The following is an 18018-nucleotide window of genomic DNA, read 5'->3' as shown; positions in this document are numbered from 1 at the left end:
ATTATTTAATTTTCTCTGTCATTTCAGACTAAGAAAACCTGCTAGTAATAAATTCGGCATTGAGCGCTATCAATAAGTGTTGCACACTATCCAAAATGGTAATCAATTATGCAAACACTTCATTCGTTACAATTTCAAATAAAAGCAAACATATATTTTCTTTTGATTATGAATAAATGGACACTATATAAACCGAGTCAGCCATTTCAGATATCTAGGCGCCACAATAACTTAAACTCTAAACTGGCATACACACATCATTAGCATATGCTCAAAGGCTGAAACAAAACAGTGGTTGGTAGGAAGAAAACTGAAGCTTTGCTTCTACAAAAGCAAAACTAACAGCCTATCTCGTGCTGGTACGACCGACACTGAAATATGCCAGCGTCGTGTGGGATCCGCATCAAAAAATTCAAATTGACAGCATCCAAAAAGTTCACAGAACGGCGTCTAGGTTCGTTTTGTCAAAATATTGCTTTACAGATTCAGTGACTGACATGCTTCGTGAACTAAACTTGCCTCAACTTTCAAAGCGAAGGAAGGTTGCCAGGTTAAAATTCTGTTGTCTGTTATATAATAACCACTATAACTTGAACACAAGCAACTACTTGAAAAAGCGTTTCTCTAGAGCTGTGATGTCTTCTCTCAAAGATCAGGTTACACCCATGACGGCCCGAATCAATTCCTTTGAATACTCCTTCTTCCCAAGAACCACAGCTGAATGGAATTCCTTAACTCAGGACCTTTTACACGCAGACAATCTACACCAATTTGAAACTTGTCTGTACCGTTATTTAAGCTTATACAAAGAAACCATTTGCCATTGCTGTCACTCATTATGTTCTTCACATGTGGTTCCAATCCTCGGTGGTCTGAGCCCCAGCCTATTATGAAGACTTGTTCTATCTGACGCACTTGTGCCTCTATCTGCTGACAAGATGTATGTGTCAATGATTGGAGGTTTCATAAGAGTTTGTATAAATGTACTTGTGGCTGTTTGTACTTCTTGAGTTGTGTGCACTTCATGTAGCTGTGTGTACTGTGGCTGTGTGTACTTCTTGAGGCATCCACCCTGTAGCAGATTTACGGCTGACAGTATCAATAAATAAATAAATAAATAAATAAATAAATAAATAATAAAAATAAATATCGAACTCATATCATTGGCGTGAAAATTATCTGAAATACTAGAGGTGCATGAGTAGTGTCATTGCAGGGGGCCTCCGGCCCTGTCAAGCTGGCTTCTGGCTGTTTTTTCTGCAGGCCTCCTACATCATGTACAGTGATGTGAATAAATTCCTATTCTATTCCAGTATGTTATTTACACTGACGATGTCACGATTTGGTCTACTCATAAGCAGCTTGCGACACAAAATATTTACGTGCAAGATGGCTCAAATGCACTAGATGAGTATATCCATGATGCAGGCCTGGAAATGTCACTGCAAAAGTCCAGCTACATTCATGTTGCAAACAAGAATAGAAGAAAACAATTGCCAACTAAAAGAGTTATGCTAAAGATTGGAAATCAGTCGTTACAAGAGGTATACGAGTTGATAGTCCTTGGCCTAGACAACCATAAATCTGGCAAAGGAACACAATGACTCCATAGGATAAAAAAAAATCAGCAGCGACCACCTTGAAATTGATCAAACGCATTTCGTCTAGTGTAGGAGGAGCTCGAACGGAGATGGCAAAACGTACAATCGATGCTTCAGCCTAGGATACTCTACCAGACCCAGTTCCAACGATTTACGAGGCGATAATGGGCGGAGTTGGAAACAATAATTAGAAAAGCCATGCGAACCAGCACGGCCTTATCAAACTTGCCACCATCTAGATTCTACAGGAACTTGCAGAGCTGAATACAATGACAGAACTAAGTTATCAGTGACAGCCAACAAGGCATCTGAAGCGAAAGTACGTTACGCCCATATCATCCTTGTCAAATGCGGTGACAGTGCAAACACCTACAAAGGCTGGCCCTCCTCAATGGGAATTCACGACTGTTACGGCAAACAAATGACTAAACTTCGTCGGAAAGAGAAGCCGAGAACTCGACCTGCAATTGGTGTATGCCCAGGAACATGCACTAATATACAGACACGTCGAATATAGAAACGGGCGATAGGACAGCAGCCAGTATCCCGACACACATAGAGATAAACATACATCATGAGTACGAATCAGACCACCCGGATCCCCTTGTGATGAAGGTTCATGCAATCCGTGATGCTATGGAATGGAGTCTATAACAGAAGCCTATAACTATGCAGACTCCTTAGAAGCTATAAACAACTTAAAAGAGTGACAAAAACACTACGTGACAGAGTCACCATGCACCCAACCAGAAAACAGAGATACACATCTAGATGCATTGGACAAAGGACAATAATGAGTACATTTAGCAGTGAAAAGTAGACAACCTTAAACACCAAGTTTCAATTTTCATACACTCAAGCATCCCCCATCAGGCTACGTTTTGACACCCGCTCCACTCTCTCCTTTTTACTATCCTCTTTAAAGAAAAGTACACTTGCCCTGATTTTTCTAGAACTTTCTCTATCATACCCAAAGGAGATTGGAGCAGGTATCCCTTAGAAGGACCAGGGCTGCGGCAGCCCTTAGCGCGACGGTCACGTGCTGATGGGGCTCTGAAGAAGATTCAGGACCCATCACATGCCCGAGATATTCCACACCGGCTGCAGAGATGGATGTTCATTGCATGCTGTCGACTTGTGCAGTGACAAGGGCTTCAAGGACACGCATTTTAGAGGAAGTGGTTCTAACGGCAACAAGGGAGGAGGATTTCTCTAAGTGGCTGACCGGCAATAATAAGAGAAGGAGTCTTCTCCGGTTCCTGCATGAAAAGTACTTACATGTTTTCTTTAATTAGTAAGCAGCAATAAAAAATTATGACTTCATGACAGCTCTGTGGAATAAAAGACTCTGCATTGTCTCTTTCTTGTTTCCCGATGAAATCAGGCGACCGCCTTAGGAATTGCTATTTATCAAGTACTTGACAGAAAAGAAAGAGTGACCTTGGTCGGTTCTTCAAAGCATCTAACTCCGCACGACTTGTTCCTTCATAGTAAGCAAACCACTACGTCAGCAATACTGCCATGCAAAACACCCTCATGCTATCGGACGTTCCCTTATAGATACCGTCGTTATAGCTATCTTACAGTATTTTCACATGACTCTTCTAAACCCCGATTCCGCAATGCCTGTATGGCTGCTGAGGTTTCCACTGAGTAAAATGCTTTCGGTAATATCTCGTGCTCCGTTCACGGCATGATAATTAATGTTTACACTCAAGCGGTAATGCATCAGCCTAAAATTTTAGTGCGCTCAAGCGTTTCACAGTGCCTCGCCGAGCATGAAGAACAGGGCCGACGTAATTGTGGACAAGCAGGTTAGATGGCGTAATTGTGCGAAGAGCAGGTCAGAGCAAGCGACGGAAGTAGTGTAGAACTATGTGATGCTTGTATGCTTTCTCTTTGTCTCGTTTTTAAGCTAACCACTCCCCGTTTACTTCTCTTTATATCTGCTATCCTTTGGCACTGGTAAGCGGAAGTATGAAATTGCCCAACAATCATGTTCCGATGGTGCCTGTCTTCTCGAGGTCGCTGGGCTCACAATAGACGCAGCTGTCAGCTATCGGAGACATTAGTCCCTGTAAATCTCTACAGGCCCAAAATGACTGCTGCAGACGTGCGGCTCAGTAAAGATTTATTTACCTTATTCTGTTTTATCGTGCATTGCACTGGCTTTTTAAAAAGACAGTATACGAGAAGCGCTCACTCTACGCAATAGTGTGTGATTCAATGCCGACGTGGGTTGGCCCCTCAAGAAGGCATCAAAGCGTGGTTTAAGAATGGGTGGTTTAAGTTCCATAAATTAAGGAAACTGCAGTATTGCGCCTATAGTAACCCGGTCACCGTCTCACAAATCACCATTCCATCCTGCTCAAATAAGGCAACCACAACCGCTGCTCATAAACGCAGTGTTTATTCAATCAAGCCTTTGAGAAAATCCAACAGTGAACATTTATGCATGCGGAGTCAGGTTCGCGAACGCCGCAAAGCTACTTCACTGTAACAGCGAATAAGTGCTGTGGACCGGTGCTAGCACCCTTCATAAAGGCCGGTAACGGATGTGCACTGGCCGGCGATCACGTCGAGCTCTCTGAAGAGGCATCTCAATTGCAGAGCGACCTGATATGAGTCACGATGTAGGCCGCAAGTCTCTACACGCATCGCGACGATTTCGGTTTGGCCATCAGTGTGGTTCTTGAGTCAGGTTAGGATTAGGGGGTTGGCCGCTATAATCCAGTCAACTTCGACAAAGTACCGGGTTTCCATAACACAACCGAGGCATCGATGCGCGACATCAAGCAGTAGTGTCACCGCAGACCCGGATAAGACTGCCATCTTTCATTGTGTATTCAGCAGTCCTGCCAGACATGCAAATGTTCCCAGAGTTGCAAAAATCAACGCGTTCCTCAACATACCGCATGCGTGTGACAGGTAGCTTCTGAAATGAATGTTTGCACCTGTTTACTCTCTTGCAATACAGGCCACATGTGACACTCAACTAGCTGGCGCACCATGGCAAGCCATATGCGGCTGAAAACGATATTTCTTTTGTATTTTGAGCAGCATATTCATTTCCTATATATTGCAGCTTCTTAGACTAACATGCTGTATTTTTTATCACGGAACTGCAGCGGTGGTCTAGTGGTTTGAGCATCCGCATCGTATACGGGAGGTGCGACGTTCGATCTCCAGTGTCGCCGGGTACCCATCGGTGATACAATGGGTACAAGCTTTCTCCTGCCTGGTGCTCGGCTTCTTAGGGTGAAATGCTTGGGAAATGGGTCGTTGACCCCACCTTGTGAAATAAAAACTACATTGTTCCATGGCGCTCTTTGGCCAAAGCTGCCCTTGCGCCACAAAAATTCATCTTCATCATCAATTTTTAGCTGAACACACACCTTAAATATCAATAAGTAGAAGTTCTTCACTCTTAGCTAACAACTATGCTTCTAAGACGCCGATTAAAACGCAAATCGATATGTAATGTAAGAAAATTTGATTTGTTGACTCCTTCGTCGGGAGCCTTGCGAAAACAGTGCAAAGATATGAAAGAAGCGTAGTGCGTTTGTTTCGTTATCCTTATTGAGGAACTGATTCCTTTAGCGAAAAGGTAAAATTCTGCGGTCCAGAACGGTTGGAAAAAAGGCGACAAAAAGAAAAGTGAAACTGTTGGTGAGTGTACCTTAAATAAAATAAAACATTACATACATTCACTTTGCTTTGAAACGCCGCCTCGGTTTGAAACATAGTGCATCATAGAACCTATTTAAACCTGACTAATTTTCAGAACTATTTTTTTCATTCTTGTATTCACTGGCGGTATGGCCTTCCGGACTGCGCTGTCACTGCTAAAAGGCGAAAGGATTTGAGTGCTTACTGAAGTCGTGTGGCAGCCATACAGAGAACAGGCACTTAATGGCACCTTTAGTTGCTCTTTGTTGGTGCTTCTGTGCTTCTTTCCATCATGCTGTTTGATGTCCGGTGAGGGCTGTTATTATTAGCCAGTTTCTTAACAATCCCTTTACTGTAATGGTGCTCATAAGTAAAAAAATAATGAATAACACTGAATGTTCTTGGACCTCATTTATTCTCATTTAGGTTTGAATGGTTCTTGCCTTGACAATGGCAAAGCGGGACAATAAAGGATTACGAAGCAAAAATCTACCAGAAGCTAGAAGAGATTGAGAATGCATAAAGCTAGATGTTTGAAAGATTTATATTATTTTTTCGCTTGGAAAATATTAGACTAATGGCGAGCGTTAACGTATCTTTTTATTTTTTCGTAGTGTTTTATTGTCGTGCGCAAACGGCACCAAATAGTATGCCGTCATGTAGAGCTTGAAATGTTTTTCAAAGACGGCGTCAATTCCAGTCTGCCACGGAACTCTTCGTCCTGCACATTGACCCGGTGTGGTACAATCGTACTTACTGTTTTTCGAACTGAGAAAAAAGAAGTTTGGTAAACCTCGAGACACACCATTTCAATGCCCCTTCTAACTCTGTCGCAGAGCAAGTATCTTAAAACGCTCGTGGACTCCCAACATTCTGCAGGCGGCAACAGCGGCGCAGCGTTTCACTTACAACCTGGCCGTCAAATGGAGGAAAAGCTGCGTTAAAAGGAAAGCACACATGAGAGGTCGACTTCGTGCTGGAGAACGACCCGGGTAGCGCTCGTGACGTTTTTCGGTGATGAATAGAGGTCATTTTAGGCTCTTTCGCACGTAACTTTCGTTGCCTCTTGCAGACCGCAGCTGCGAATACGCCTTTAACCCCGGCCCGTACTATCGGTCTGGAGGGCTCTCGCAGATCTTGAGCAGATTTTCTCTCCAGCTGCATTTAGTCTAAGATCGTAAATAAAGGAGTAAGTTTAAAAAAGGCGTCAAAATGCAAATAAAAAGGAAAAGTGCATACACCTACGGCCATAAGGAAATGGTATAGGACAGAGTGATACTGGACAAAATGAGAGCAAAATATAAATTAAAGGGCTCCAAGGACGAAGTTACATTAAGTTTACAGCGATTCGGAATACAGTGAATTCGCGAAAACCCATTCCGTTAGCACGTGCGTAGTCTTGTGTTCACTGATTAAGTAGATTAAGGAATTTATTAAGAAATTATTACAAAAGTTTTTACGTTTGATGTCATAGCACATGGTCCTTTCTATTGCGCAGAAGTTGACAGTCATTTCTGCAGGAAAGAATAATGTTTCCAGAGCAGTAAATAAAAACCGGTTCAGTTGCAATGTTTGTGTCAGCGACATCGCGTTGGGAGTGTAATTTCGTTTTGTGGAAGCGCGATGTGCTAGAGCATAGGGCGTTGAAAGTCCGCAGAATGACGGTGACCTAAACATTATTTATCACTGGAGCAATACGACAGAAAGGATACAATAAATATTTGCTTTAGGCAGGCTGAGCTTTGTTAAAATCACAAATGAATGGCAAACAACAAAACATATTCCACCAGTAAAGGACAGTAACCCAGATAGAAAGCTTCTGCGAAAAATACGGTGCACTCTCTGGACAAATTCTTTAAACGTCTTCACGTTAGTCGGCGTTGCACAGTAATCAGAAGAGGGCAGCGCTGGTTGAGAGCCACGGACGAACATTCATTATTACGCTGTTTGAGATTGCAGGTAGCACATCAGCGACAACGAAAGACAGGAGATGAACGGACGTCTTTTGTCGTCTTTTTCACGCTACACGCATTCCCACAGAGCTTAAGGAACCAGCGTGCCCAGAATAAAATTTTGCTGTTCTCAATTACGCCTTCAAGAAATAATAGCGCTATCAAAAATTCTTAACATGTTTGTTAGAGCTTCATACAAGTGATTGTTATGGCCGTGATGTTATTCGAATCAAGCAGATGACTAGCGCTCGTTTATGTTCAATTAACTACTGGCTTCGCCATTACTTGTGCTCGCCACAATGCAGTGAAGCTGGCTTAACATTTTTTTTAATTGCTCATTGGCTATGCGGCGTCCGAAAAAGATTGTTTGGAGAAATTCATGAAATCCCCCTTTCAACCCCTAGCAGCATCGAAGCATCTGACATCTATTTTCGGTGGGCTGTTGAATAATCTTTTTTTTTGTTTCTTGTAATATTGTTGCAGTTTCGAATGGTTTGTTACATTTTTTCGGAGCGATCTTGTTGGGTCACTGTAGCCTCGTGATGTGTCACACCGAAAAGCAAACGAGTCGATAGAGAAGATTACAGAAGCGTCACTACAACTTCCATGTGCTTTCAACCACGCGTGAGTATTGAGAAGCGGCCCTGATAACGTCAATGTTCGTTCGTCAGCGGGAGCCGTAATATTCCGGGTTTGCAACAAGACAAATAACCTGTTGCAATGCTCATAGAAGCGGCCCAGTCTGTCTAGATTACCGGATCAAGCCCAGGACCCCGTGGGAAGGGTCAGGACATCAGGAGTGATGGGAGGCTGCTCTGCGCCGCTCGCAGCCGTAGCTACAGCTTCGGACAGAGGGCTTGACCCGAGGGCTCCCTGAAGCACAAAAGTGCGCAGCCATCTAGCTCGTCGTCGTCCTCCCTACTCATTTCTCCTCCCTACCCCCGTCACTGGGTTCTCTCATGCGTCAGTATAATTGTTAACATACCTGCCCAGTCCAATGTGAAGGGCGATTAGAAACGTGTCAAGACAGAGGCGGCATTCATTAGGGCAGATGATAGATAGCGCTGCTACAAATTATTTGAATTTTAATTCCGGGTCATACTCGCCATTTCTCTCTGACTGGTGGCGATGGTCAACTAAGTTGTTTACCGAGGCAGGCTTGAAGCGAATAAATTGTCTTTACGCCGTGAACTGTGGATATTGCAGGAATGACTCAAATAACCCATACGAGATGTGTTGCGCTAAGTGAATGAAACTTACAACGGGAGGAACTTACGTGGAATTAGTGGCATGCCCCATTAATGATGAGGGCATTCTGGTAAGGAAATACTGTACGCCGGACACTCATCATGAATGGTTTAAGGGTAGTCATTCAGTTACTGACAGACGACCTGAAAGGGCTAAGGGGCTGCACGTAATATAATAAATTAAATATAATGAATTTAATATACTTCATTTATTACACCACTGCTTACTGAGCCATTGTTACAGTGTTCTCAATATGGCATGAAAGGATAGAAACAGAAAGAAAAGTTTAGAGAACGTAGCAATAAGTTGGACTACACAAAAGACAGACTACCCCAAGCAGAAGCTTACAATACATCATAGCACAGACAGGCGCGCTTTTACCTAAGCAAGTCATAAAATGAAAGGCTGCAGGTATTTATAACAGAAATGAATGCTGAGCGCTAAAAATAACAAAACTAAGCGATGAGCGTATCCTTGATTAAGACTTCATCGCGTTAATTTCCCTTGTGTTGTCGCTGACTGGCTTCACTATAACGTTTCAGATGGTGGTTTGAAAAAAAAAACTTGTTATTGTGGTAGTTTTCACAACTTTATATTGTCTTAACACACGATAGTCAGACAAAGGGTAAAATGAATATGGAGAGGAAAAATTTCAGTCACGCCGTACAACGACTATATATTTATCATCCCTAACCTTCCAATGGCGTTTGCCGCTTTTTATTTCTATGATGGGAAGGATGGGTCCACCAGAGTATATACTTAAGGTCACCGCCTCCTTGGTAACGCCAGAGAGGAGAAGCGTGCGATAGTTTGTTTTTCATAAGCAAAGCCTAACACTCAGCTGACATTTATCGAAGAATCAAGGCAAATCAGTGGCTACCGACCTGTCTCTTCAGCAGATGTGGGTGTGGCATAAGAATTCAAGATTTAATTGTTTTAAAATCCGTTTTCACTTTCAAATTTGAAAAATTTGTGAATCGAAGCTTACACATCACGCTCCGGACGTATGCATACTTCCACTGCGCCGTATGTTCTTAATGCGTAGGAGTTATTATCCAAGACAACCGGTGGTTGTCTACCCACCAGGTGGCGAAAGGATTCAGGAATAGTAACTGCATGGCTTCTGCGATGACTTGGACTAAATGAAAGTCTACGCTAGTTGGACAATAAAACCGCTACTTCGCAGCTGACTGAACAACGCAGGGCGCCTATCAGGCGCTGCTAGGCCACTTTTTAAAGCTGAAGAAAATGGCTTCCTAATGTGTATTGCAACCGGAGGCGTAGCTGGATGCCTCACTTTTAGCCAGATAATAAACGAGGAAGTGTGGCATCCATCGTGACCGAAATCAAAATTTCGAACTAACACCGTCGGCTCGCAAATTGATACTGGCACTGTTCAGGGAGTATTCCCGCGATACGCACTATGAATAGTGATTCCTAATCTGGCCTGCTAGAGAACCTCCTGAAATTTAAAACCAATTGCAAACAGAACGGCTTGCTGAGTGCTGGAATGCTTGTCGCAGCTGTATAGTGCCATGCCACATAAAGCTTTTGCAACTACGGAGAAGACCACAGTTGTCCTTCCGTGATAAGTTTCGAATCCAGCATAACCACTCGACCCAGCGTCTAGTTCATACCGCAATTTGGGGCCCCTTAATGATCGGCTTGTTGGAAACAAGTTAAGCACCGACGATGAAGTGCACACATGTGGCCACAGGCGAAGATTTTTTTTTTTCGGAATCAAAGCGGCGGCAAAGCTTTGGCGCACGTGTGTTAAAGACAATATGTAACTTGTTTAAAAAAATAGCGAAATACTTTTAGTTCGAACTTCGCATTTTTGTAACAAAAATTATACGAAATTTTAATTGCCCCTTCTAAATCGGAGAACATTGTTCTATTGTTCTATACATAATAGCCGAAACGCATTGAAACTCTATTTAAAACTTGAGAATACTCATGTGCGCATATATAATCATCTATTAATATTCTTTATGGTCTGAATTAATTCCACTAATATAGAAAGCCAAATTCTCTGTTCAGTAGGCTTAAAAAGCGACCGTAATTACAAGTCCGATTGAAATGTTTCTCTTCCCCCTTTGAAGATTTTATCACGAGACAACGAGAAGGAAGTCAAAAGTTTTACAGGAATGCTGAGGACTACTCCAACAAACTTTTTTGTACTGAGCAGAAAAACGACTCTATGGCTATTTGTGGAGGTGATGATGTGTGTCATAGAGCAACAGACACATTAAAAGCTGAGAAAGTTGTGTTTAAAAATTACCCTGGCACTGAATTGAAACTCGTACTGTACGTAATGCAGGCCTTTGGAGCCTGGCCTCTGGGATCCGCATTAGAAGCTGTTGACACTTCGCAGTTTACATCCGAAATTGGGCGGAAATAGCAGAACCTGTGTTTCCTTTCTTGGCATTTTCTATGCTATAAAAGCTCCGCTTACAGTGAGAGTATCGTATTTGTCGCTGGAATGAAGCAATGCATCGGAAAAGGAAAACTTCAATTTTTTGTCACGGTCCCTTTAAGAGCTAACCGACCGAGCAAAAAGATCATTAGGCTCGAATAGCGCTTTCATCCTGCAGAAAACTAAGAAGCTTTATTGTGAATTAATTTATTTCCGAATCAGGGCTTTTACTTGTTTAAGTTCCAGCTGGAAGCTACGTCTATCTTTTCCATTTCAATCAACCTTACTATGTGTTGGAAGCGAGCTTTTTAGACTGACCAAGCAAATAAGAATTCCTTGAATTTAGATGCCCGTTAAAAGAGAGATGAACGACTTTAGCGCGGAATTGCCTTGTAACTGATTTTCGGTTCATTTTCATGCGTACGAGAGCACAGAAAGCCATGCTTTCCTTCCGCACATTATAACCCGAAGTGCAATAAGAGTGAATCAAAAGCCGACATAGTTGATAGAGCTTCATTACTGTTGAAAAACAATCACAATCGCTTTTTGGCATCTAAGCTTGTTTCCCTTCCCCAGTTAACGTTATCAGACAGCAAGTCAATGTTCCTTTCTCGTGTCTTGTTTTTCTTGGCGTTGTTCTTTGCGTGCTGCGGGTTCATTTATGCTATACGGTTCTGTTTTCTTTTGAAAGTGCACCTGATATATATAAGCGCACTGTAAACAAGCTTTTGTTGTGCCACAAGCAAACAGTAGGGCTGATAGGCGTCTTCCAAAATTTGCACAAATCCTTACATGCTTCAAAGAAAAAAAAATATTTCGCAAGAAGAGCAGTCTTCTGTTCATATCATATGATTAACATCTCCTTACAAAGAAACTCGAAAGCTACTGCATGGTGCCTGTACTTAATATCGAATCAGAGATGGCGACATCAGCTTCACATTTCAATTTGTTTGAGCGTCCTGATTTTAATGCACATTAAGGAGTGTCCTCAAATATTATGTTATAAATATGATTATTTTATAAATATGATACTACCTTTCCATTGTAAAAATATATGAATTTACTCATTGCATTTGCACTGCTAATGCATGTCTTAAACCTTGTCAAGTTGACACCTACATTAGTTTTAACCCTCCTCATCCTCTTGCGGTTTTTATTGCGGAACAAATAAAACTAATGATTAATAGGTATTGTTGTAGTTTCTTTGATATAATCTCAACTGCTGGCTGTATTCCAAAAAGGAATGGCTTCCTGCCCAGCCGTAGTTAAAATATGCTCCATATCTATGGACATTTGAAGGTATTCGAATGAGCATTCACGTGTTCCCGCTGAACGATGCTACTTTAAGACCGGAAAATGCGTGCACTAAAGGACACCGCCACATGTACTAAAAGCATCATGTGCGTCATGACGCAGTACTACTAAGCAAGGCAGTTACATCATAACTGTCAATCATTCCCACGAGGCCAGCTGGATTTTAACGCCTTTTCTTTTTCGAAAAGCCGGAGATCCCGCTGTGTTATCACTCTTCACGTAGGCAAGAATAATCCAGTAAAAACTGAAAAACTGCCAACACCGGTTGAATTTCAAACCAAGCAGGAATCAAGCTCAAAAACCCTCCGAAGTACAGAGAAAATAATGCTTCAGTTACTCGTCAGATGAGAATTAGCAGGCCTTGTGCAACCAATGGCTTGTGTCAGCTGAACCGGTAAACTATTGACTGACATTTTTGCACAAAGCTTAGTGACTGGCCTTACTTTTAAAATAATTTGCCTCCTTAGTGACACTTGCTGTGGCTCTCAAGACACCACATGGCTCTAGCCAAGCGAAGTGTAGTTCTATTCAAGCATGTTATTGACAGTTAAAAAAAATTGAAGAGACCTATCGCAAACCAAAGGATAATGCCTCTACAAGGCAACAAGCTTTCGTGCTCTCTTCTTTGAAGCAAATCAAGCTTTTGCGTCAGACAAAAAGAGCATCGTTTCTCTGAGTTTCCTCTTTAAGACGACATCTTGCAGTTAAAAATCAAATTAATATAAAATCCACTGTGCTTACTAGGCTTACGTTCTAAGTAGTATTCACAGTTTTGCGGATTTTTTTTTACCGCACGCGACAGAAAAACGGTGGTGAATTATGCGATCTGGTCAGCGGCAAAGCAGCAGCGTAGTAGAAGAAAGCATTGCCAAAACAGCGATAAAAGGCGTAAAACGAAGCTGCTTTGCAGCAGCATGCAATATATGCTTCTGGCGCAGAGAGCTCACCATGGCGCTAGGCTGCGTAAGCAACGATGCGAAGTGGGCGCGTATACAAGGGGCGAGATGGTGGCAGCGGTGCAAGCAGGTGAGAGGTGTTGCCGTATCGCCAACTGCGCAGCACCTGCGATCCGATCCCGGGAGCTGCGGGCGCTGTCTTTTAAAGAGGTCCAGTCACGATTCCAGCGGCGACCGCCAGGCGTCCCTCCAAGCGGAAAAAGTGTGGCGAGGGGAGAGAAGGGAGGGGAGGTGCACTTCTCGGCGGCGTGCCAATCACGGCTCGTTCGCCGAGCATTCACTTTAGCGCAGAAGAGAGAGGGTAAAGTACCGCCGCGGTGTGTTTATCGTTGTCGCGTTAGTGCTACGCAGGTCGATTCCAGGACGTTTCATATACGTACAGAAGGATCTCAGCAGCACAAAACGGAGAAAGCACTTTTTGGCATTCGTTGTGAGGTGGAAACGAAGTTGCAGGACAGCAAGCCCCCGACACTATTGAGTCAGTGGCGTGGTGTAGCAGTTAGCCTACTCTAAGTGCACCGCCGAATTTTTTCCATCCGTCGTAAGGCAAGCCTAACGCTAGATGAAACCGAGGAAAAACATCAATAAATTAGGCGTTGGTGTCGGAACGCAAAATACTAATGAATACTCACCGTTAAATATATGGAACTCATCCTTGCTACCATGCCGCAGATGGACTTAAACAAAATAATCGCAAGGTTGTCAGTATGAAAAAATCTGAGTAAGCTTTTCTGTGTTCTTGCTGATTCAAGTTCTTTAGCACCTGCGTCAAGAAGACAAATTTGTAAGCGAATGCATTCTTACATTCAAATTTCTAGATTATGCTTTTGGCATAGCCATCTGCTATTTCCTCTCAACAGAAATGCTTGGCGCTGCTTACGTTGTGGTTTCAACCCAAAACGCCTTTTAAACAGTGACCATTAAAGTGCGGGGATAATGTGTGCAGCAATGAGCAGAGAGCGTAAAGGCAGAAAATCCTCAAAGTTTTTGAAAAAAATGTCGATGAAGAAAATTTAGATACCGTTCAATACAGTTTTTTTTTTTTAACTGGGCATGGTGTCCCCCTTCTTTGGTTAAAGAGGTCGTATCGCGTTCTCTACGGTTTACTTAACGGCAAGTTCTTGCTTTTTTGCATATTTACTATTTGGTACGATTATTGGCGTTGAACGTACCATTACAGCACTTGCTTTTTCATTATTTTTTACATTGCACAGTGTCGAATGATAAAGGTACGGGATTCTTTATACGAGTAGCGCACCTTGAGTTTGAGTTTATTGCATTTTTTATAATTGCCAAGGTGCCGGGATGAAGGGGAGAATTAAGTCGGCTCACTAAACTACCAAGTTAAACCAAGAAGCTTATGTTTAGCAACCCTGCTTTGGGAACGGGATTGGAACGTTATATACCCAATATGATTAACAGACCAATTTATTGCTGATAAAAATATATTTTCTTTTATTAACAGTTAATCGAAGTCAATTTTTGTGATGGCACTTAGAAAAAAATATTAAGGCACAAATTGGTGTTATGATAAACAGACTAATGTTTACGAAATGAAAAGAAAGCACACGTATTATCGGCGTAAATAACGAGATCTTACGTATTTGGTGCTGACATTATGCCACTAATGTATTAAAAGAACGAGGTAGGCCTAAATATAGATCCAGGGGCACACCAAACCATATACGCTGAGTGTCTGAGGTTATTTTGTTATTTGTCACAAAGTGATGGAGATCGGTGAGAAAACTACGAAGCGAAGTGAAGCGCCTTTAATACCGTAATCTTGTACTTTGTAACATGTGTCTGGTCAAAGGGAATGGAATGCTTTGTTGAAGTCCAAGAAACGACCAGATGAGTAATGCTGGTTTCCTATATTTGTGAGAAGCTTGTCCCTCACATGCAGTAGGGCCGATTACGCAGATTTTCGCTTCTAAAATCCGTACTCGCATGAGAATACGCGACTTCATGCCCGGAGAAGACTAATCAACATTTTATTAAATGACTTGTCTATTATTTTAAAAAATAATGGGAGTTTGGATATTTTTCTATTATTGATGTCATCAATAACACCGTTCTTACAACTAAAACGGGCACCTTGGCAAGTTTCATGTTAGAAAAAATACGCATACTTATTAAAAGATTTATTGAAGGCCAAATTGCATCACATTAAAGATCAGAAACCGCCTTTATAGGAGCAGCTGTTATGCCATCATAGCCAAGGATAGAGCTTTTTGAAGCTGTTAGTAATAGTAGTATTTTCTGAGTGTCTATTGGGAAAAAAGTTTCGCCATTTCAATGTGTACATCATATTATAAATCTTTACAATTTCAAGAATTGGATTTCCGAACTATTCAGGAATGACAATTAAATTCATGCGCCAGTGCCTTACCGCTTAGTGTTTCTTAACCTATATTCATTTCACTAGAAATTCAGGTCTGAATAGATCGTAATAATTATCTCAATACCCGCCGAGTCTTCTGTGGGTCGTATCATATATAATCTACTTTCTCTGTAATTAGCGTTTTATGTCGGGCGATAATTTGTTTCCAATTGTCTTATATTCCATCAGCAAGCCAATACACTTATACTTAATAAATTTACAGAACGGCAGATTTCGTGCTTTGACTATATCAAGCAATTGATGAGTTATGCGCCGTTATTTTCCTGCTTTGCTTTATAGCTGATTCAGGGAATGCGATTTCATACAGCACAATAATTGTGTTGACCAATTTCTTTTATTTTCAATTATTAGTAAAACCTTACAAGCCCATGGGGGTTGAGTAAGAGGGGCGTCAAATTTCAAACAGTATATTAGTTACAGAATAAGCAGTAGAAAATGAAAAAAATGCAATTGATAGAAAAAAGGTTTCAGCCCATGAAAACATAACATTGTAATAGACCAAACTACAGAGAAATAAGAAAAAGTAATATGCAATACAGGCTAAAGCATGACAATAAAATTAAATAAAATGCACGTAGCTGATATTATCTGCTGGTAAGCCAGGAGGTCGTGTTATAGCAAAATTCGTGATGAGGTGCGCGAAACACTACAAATAGATATGAACAAAGAAAATTAAAATCATAAAAGGAAAACCTGAATATAAAGAAAGGCCCCAATATGGCACCTAACACCTGTACCAAAGAAGTTCTGAGATTACGGCCTAGGTTCCCTAATCCCTTTGAGGCAACGGGGCTTATGAATGTTATACGGAAAGATCATTAAAGATCTGAAGAAACCTTCACCCCCCAAAGTGATTAATGTGATAATTGACCCAATAAACCATCTGCGTATCGTACGTACAGTCAGAATTATTAGGTTTGTGGCTGAATGAGCTGACCTTACACTTTGATACGCTGAAGGTCATTAATCATGTCTTTCAGCAGCGATTAATAAGGTGATTATATATAGTAGTGTCAGGTGGTCATTGGTAGGGTGGGGCGATAGCTAATGCACTAATCCGCAGAAACGCGCTCGTAAGAAGGCATGTACTTGTGTAAATCATTTATATAAATAAGAAAGGATAAAGGAGCGAGCACGCTGCCATGCGGCGCACCGGAGGAGAGCAGGGAAATATTAGAGGAAATATTGTTAATAAATATAAACATTTGGCGATGCGGAAGAAACTTACGAAGCCGAGGTAAGGTAAACGAGTATAGTTGGAGACATTAGAGTTTCGTAATCATGCGGCAGTGTGCTCCGAGGTCGAAAGTTATCCACGGGCTTGCCACAGGTTACCATAAGAGGCATTAGGATTTCGCACTTCCAAGACTTCGGATCAGATAACGAAGGATACTAGTGTGCGAAATCTTCCAACTCTATCCTCTGTCATCGTTCGCGTGGTTGTCGTTAGTGTTTAACTTGCGCAGAATGCTTTGGAATACAGCAAAATAATGAGAGGGGGTCGCTCCAGCAACGAAAGGACGCCTGAGTTTGTTTCGCTTCGTTGACAGTGTTAGACATAATGCGTCTAGTAACGTTTTACTCTCAGTTTTAACACCAGTAGGAGTATGAATATATATATATATAGGCAAATGAAATGAGGGGCTCGTTTGACAAACATATTAAGGAAGCCAGCAGTCACCGAAACCAAGGTGCATAGGGGAATGTTTCTATTTTTTTTAACTTCTTGTGCCAGTCAACTGGCTTAAAGAAAATTACTTATAAAGCAGCAGAAAAGACAACCATGCCGCCGGTGGGATCCGAACCCACGACCTCCGAATATCGCGTCCGGTGCTCTACCAACTGAGCTACGGTGACGGCTGTCCAATCTGCGGCTTTCGTGGGTATTTATGTTTTGCTTGTAAGCGAACCTTTATTTATGTTTTACGTGTAAGCGTGGGTTCGGATCCCACCGGCGGCGTTGGTTGTTTTGTTATGCTGCTTTATAAGTAAGTTTCTTTAAACCAATTTATTGGCACTAGAAGTTAAAAAAATAGAAACATTCCCCTATGCACCTTGGTCTCGGTGACTGTTGGCTTGCTTAATATGTTTGTCAAACGAGCCCCTCACTTCATTTGCCTTGTCTGCTGATAGCTTAACGGGGGTCTCGGTTCTGGCAGTCTTGATGCCACAGGTAGCATAAGAGGGCTATCACACACTTTCCACCCTCGCCGTTAGATGACGTTCTTCGGTTTCGGTTAGATGACGTTCTTCTGACTTCTGTTTATTTCGTGACCAGCGTCTGGCTGGTCACGAAATAAACATAAGGCTCCACTCCGCAACTCATTTGACCTTTCTTTCGCCGGATCATGATAAACGCCGGGCGCTTCTCCGTCAGAACCGAAAACAATTATGGTTCGTGTGCCCTGTCGCTGCCAAGAACAGCTGGATGCGTTTCTGAAGCCGCTGAGACGGAGCCCGG

The 18018-nt window shown here is 42.1% G+C and overlaps 1 long non-coding RNA gene across 1 annotated transcript in view; it reads right to left on the bottom strand.

Moving 5' to 3' along the window:
• LOC144107331 (uncharacterized) overlaps nucleotides 1–13296 on the bottom strand; it is a 325881-nt gene extending 312585 nt beyond the window's left edge. Inside the window, exon 1 of the long non-coding RNA XR_013309257.1 lies at nucleotides 13148–13296. This is a non-coding gene — a long non-coding RNA (uncharacterized LOC144107331). The remainder of the gene's footprint in view (nucleotides 1–13147) is intronic.
• Nucleotides 13297–18018: the final 4722 nt, after the last annotated feature.

Source organism: Amblyomma americanum, chromosome 1, assembly GCF_052857255.1.
Source record: "Amblyomma americanum isolate KBUSLIRL-KWMA chromosome 1, ASM5285725v1, whole genome shotgun sequence".
NCBI lineage: Eukaryota > Metazoa > Arthropoda > Arachnida > Ixodida > Ixodidae > Amblyomma > Amblyomma americanum.
This window is presented reverse-complemented; position numbering and strand designations above follow the sequence as displayed.